Source organism: Cibotium barometz, chromosome 43, assembly GCF_041138505.1.
Source record: "Cibotium barometz isolate CiBa-2024 chromosome 43, ASM4113850v1, whole genome shotgun sequence".
In the NCBI taxonomy this organism is placed as follows: Eukaryota; Viridiplantae; Streptophyta; class Polypodiopsida; order Cyatheales; family Cibotiaceae; genus Cibotium; species Cibotium barometz.
In genome coordinates, this window is record NC_141088.1 from 2397492 (window position 1) to 2402979 (window position 5488).

Consider the following 5488-nt stretch of genomic DNA (forward strand, 5'->3'; position numbering starts at 1 on the left):
ATATCCATACTTCTTCAGAATAGCATTCAACATCTTCCAAAATTTTATCTAGGCATATCTATCCTCAACTTTGAACTCACAAGTAGCAATTGTCAACAATTCATGGAGGTATGGATCATAGACATGAGCACCCATTCTGGACCAACCTCTTGTACTCTATGCCCATAGTCAAAGTGTACCCACATTTCTTGAAACTTTCCTCTAGGTCTCATCCTATTCACCAAATCCAAGCCACTTCCCAATCCAAGTGTCGACATCTTGAAAACATGACGTTGAAGTTTTATATTCAGCTGGTCTGGGAAAAGAATGCTGTGAATGAATGGGTACCTGATTCTGTTCTTGAGATCTAGAATTGCCTCTAGCCCCTTGGCCCTATAAATGGAGCCTTTTCTTGCCTCTTTCAAAGATCTTTGGATTCTTTTCTTGTCAGACAACAATGGAGTACCCACTTTCAATAGTTCAGTCATCTCCTTGTCACACTGAACTCACCACATGCATTCTGTGATTCTTTAATCAATAAATCCAATACCATGTCTTGGGCCATAGCAATCTCCACCTTCTTTAGTGTCACATAAGGAGTGGCTCTTGCATGGGACATTACCTTTTATTCAACAACCCTTTTTTGTAATCAAGATGAACCACCTATAAATGGATGGTCATGGTGACCCAAGTGAATAGCACATCTAGTGCAATTCACATGATCTCCAAGATTGCAGTAATACATAATTGTAGGGCACTGTTTCACACATTCTGGTGGTGGACGCCAATAGGAACACACCAAAGATCCAAATTCATCCTTCACCTCCCCCACTAGGGGCACCTTTCTTGCATTACCCAACCAATGTGTTTCATTCACAAGAACATCATGAGAAGTTAGGGCAATCCAAATTGTAGCACCGTTAATGACTTGTGCATCTACTCAATTGCACAATACCTAGAAAGCAATCAGAGCTACACGTTACATAATCCACCCAAACATGGCCATCATTTCTGTGTTCCATCCTAACCATTGAGGAGTCCCCTAAGCATGGTGAAAGCTCAAAGGCAATATAACCATCATATGTAGACATGAGCTCTTGCACTACTTGTCTATCTTGCACATTAGCAAATGCACATGTAGGCTACTATTAAGCGGGAGAACTTTAATCATGTCAAACACACTTGTAATTTTTCACTTATGCTCATTGCTCATTGGTTTTTGTTCTTCCATAGCTACATCATCATCCACAATGATAGGTGAGATAGAATGACCCGGTGTAAGGAGTTTGTAAAAAGAATGCATATCTACACCAAGAACACTTGAGAGTTTGCACCTTAATCTTTACTTTCTCACACCACCTAGTGTCAATTGATGCATTGAGAATGTCTATATTTCTCCTAGTTCAAAATGCTCTTTGCAGGTCAGGAATGGATCGCAATATCGATGATTAGAGAAGAAAAGGACAAGTTTTGTTCCTCTGGTAGGCCCGCAAAGCTCACTCAGAACTTCAGTGGTAACGAGGATGTTAGGAAGCACATTGAAGTCTTCGAACATGTGTGTGATTCCTTGGAAGAGCACAATGAGCTGCATAAGTGTAAAGCCTTAGGCTTAACCTTGAGTGGGAAGGCCGGAGATTGGTATCGAACCTTCAGGGTTGAAGAGCGCACTCACTACCCCACTCTCAAGAGATTGTTCTTGAAAGAATACATATGTGAGGGTGTGCTTTGGGGAGTAGCATCTCAACTCCAAAAAGTTGAATGCGAGGAAGGTGAGTCAGTGAGAGACTTTATAAGTTGATTGACGCATCGAAATTCTCGCTGCACTCCCGATGAGCGCTTCAATAATAACCAACTGCTCGATAGATTCATCCGAGGATTGCGCCACGAGGACATATACAATGGCCTAGTCATTAGAGGTCTTACAACGTGGGAAGCAGTCACTGCCAATGCAATCCAGTTAGAAGACAACTTGATGATTGCAGGTAAAAAGGTGTCTTCAGAGATAAAATCCGTTAGTTTGCAAGTATCTGGGCACGAGCCAATGACGGTAAAACCTATTGCCAAGGAGCCCAAGATATCCGAAATGTCTGTGACCGACCTCACTAAGGCTCTCCAAGAATACTTTAGGGGTAATCGAGCTCCTCAAAATAGCCATATGTACCCAAGAAGAGAGCAACAATGGTGTTCGGTTTGCTTAGGACCACATAGCACAAGTGAATGTCCCACATTCAGAGTCAAATTCAATGGGAATTGCAATGCATGTGGTAAGTATGGCCATCAATCTAAAGATTGCCTAGTACTTAAGCGTATGTTGGCAAATCAGGCACCACTAGCCTGGTTAAACACACCTCAAGTACCCGCACTAATGCCTGCACAACCTGTCGAGCAACCGTCTCACAGCACATAGTTCCAAGGAATCCGAATGTAGTCCAGTCTGTGCCGTTACCACCGCCAGTGCTAGGACCACAACCTCCACATCCAAGGAGATTGATACGTTTGAAATGACTCCCCAGTACTACATGGAGGATCATTTCGGGCAAGTCAAGCCTGTATATCAAGCGGCTGCTCTCGCCACAAGAGGGCAAAACCTTAATACCTTGGCGAGGAGACCACCTCTTCAATGCTACGAGTGTGGTGGACCGCATCGTGTAGCGAAGTGCCCTAATAGGCTACAGAAGATCGCTGCTCAGATGCAACCAAATCAAGGGAGCACATCAGGAATGCCGATACTTACATGTAATCGTTGTGGCATAGATCACTTTATTGCTCAATGTCCACATAATCCTAATGCACCCAAGATTACGCCATTGAATTTGGTTGAGGTCACCAACCATACACAAGGAACCATACCTGTTGTACCTGCGAATGTAGTTACACGGTCAATGCTTCAAAATCAAAACTACATTCTCGAAGAGAGGGATACTGCATCAATTGCTCGAGCAAAGAAAAAGAAAACGTGGCGGAAGAGATCGCTTAATGCCACAAGCTCCAAGCCTAGTTCAAAGACTAACATAGGGACAGGAGACAACCCCCGTGTATATGAACGATCCTGAAGATGATTCCGATTCAATAGAAACCATGGGGACCAAAGCCACTACCTTAAGGGAGGAACCCACTCGGGAGCTCAACGAAGGAGAATCAAGCGAGTACATAAATAAGGGGAAATTGAAGGAAACTTCCTCGGCCCCACAACCAAGTCAGTTAATGCCCTCTCGACCACCTAAACTGACTGAGACTCTCCAAGACAAGCCACGTGGGCCAAAAACCCTCAAGAAAAAGATTGGAACTTACCCAAACCCAGTTGAGGAGATTGAACAAGTGCAACACTTAAGGGGTTTGGTGGAAGAAACACAAAGAGAACTGGAGCCAAACCCGAGAAAAATCAAAACTCCAGATACAGTGTTTCCTACGCAAGTGCAGCCTCACAGGAGCCATAAACCGTTAGCTATACCTAGTATCATTCGGAAAGAAAGTGAGGATAGGACATCCGGAAGTGGGCAAACACCCTTCTTGCTGGAAAGAATGTTTAGTGAGGGAATGCCTGACCCCATCGACGATGATTCCATCCTCACCAATCCCTAGTCAAGAGGCGATGTCTCGAAAAGTACCGTTGAATGTCTAAGCTAATGGATTTCATGTCCTCTGAAATCAGAACCACGATCATATCCAAATTATATGGAGATCCTGAGCTATTCTTAGCTCTTCGGGCATTTCTCAATGGAGAACTAAAGTCGGGATTACCACAATTTGTAAATATGGATAGACCCGACACGCTTCAAGATAAGGAGGAACATTGGGATCTACAACCCAACCTAGATGAAAACTCGGTCATGGAAATACCTGTTAACAAGTTGGGACAATACTTTGAAGGGGACGAATCTAATGCAACCCTCCCCATTACTACCAAGGGATTAACTCTAAAGGGAATCCTTGATGGTGGTGCTGGAGTGAGCATTGTGACTAAAAACTGTTGGGAATCTATGGGGAGACCTCACCTCGAAGTCACAAACATAGTGGTTAAGATGGCAAACGGAACTATTGCTAAACCTACTGGAATGTTAAGGGACCTTAAGATCAAGGTTCTGGGGTACAAGGTAAGACATACCTTCATTGTAATGGATTTCTCCAAGCATCCTATGTCATATCAAATGATCTTAGGACGTCCTTTCATGAGGGAAGCACAAATGGTGCATGACTGGTCGAAAAACCATGTCTACCTACAATTCCAGGACTCTGTCATTCGAGTTGATCTTGAGAATGGTCGTGCACATCCTTTAGGAAGCAAGGTTATCATTGATAATCGATCGGATACCACTATTCACTCCGCCCCATTAAGGTATTGCTATACATGCAAAAAAGAGACTGATGATGGGAAAGATTCTCCTTATATGGATGTCCTACCGGGTATGACTGAGTCGGATAACGTGGATTGGGTGCACCTAGCGGCAACCATAGACACATGGGGAAATAGAGGCACAAGTTGGGTAACACCTGAAGGGCAAGATATGCCACCGTTAGTGCCAATAAACATGATAGGTGTTATGCACTTGTTGACTCCTATTGGCGAGAAAGTGGCAAACTCCACTGACACTGAAAGCAGCGAAGACTCTGACCAATGCAACTCTGAGTATGAATCTCACGAAGAAACTGACCCTGAGCTTGATGGGGGGGATGAATCAAATATTCACCCAAATGTGGAAGCAATGTGCTCAAGGCCTAGGACAGTGACCTCCTACAGTTCATCCGAAAGTGAGGGGGACACAAGTGAAGATCGACCAAGTGAGTTCGAATATGACAAAAATAAAAATAAAAAACTTGGTAAGAAGAAAACGAGACATAAGCGACAACGCTATCGAGCTAATGTACAAACTGCAATAAACAAGGAGAGATCCACTGCAGAATGGCTTAGTTATGTAGGAGCTATTGACGCTCATCGAAAGATAGCGGATAATTGGGGACAATACCTCCAAAGTGTCATGTGGTGTATTCCGCAACCTCATGACGTCGCCCAATTAGAAATCGAAGAGAAGCCAAAACTAAGTCGTACTGCAAGAAGGCGGCAAAACCAAGAGTTAGCTCAGCATCAAAAGAAGGCAGCTAAAGAACAAGCTGATCTTAAGAAGATACAAGCGAGAGTTGAAGCTAAAGAACATCAACAGCGTGCTAGGCGACAACGAGAAGCCAACTTGGGGATTACACAAGTATTTTTCGAGGAGGCAGAGGAGGATTCACTGGAATCTGACCCACCTCTAAGATACCAATTGAGTTACAGAGTCCTTACGGGGAGGTGCTGTATAATGCATTATTGGATACAGGAGCTCAACACAATTTGTTATCATATGGCGTGTGGTGTCAACTTGGAAAACCACCTTTATCCAAGAGTGCTATCCAAGTTCAAGAAATCAACAAGAAGAAAACCCCTGTCTCAGGAATTCTGCACACTCCGGTTGCCTATGACAAGGGGACTGTAATTCAAAGTTTTTTGGTTATGCCTGCGGGTACCATGGAA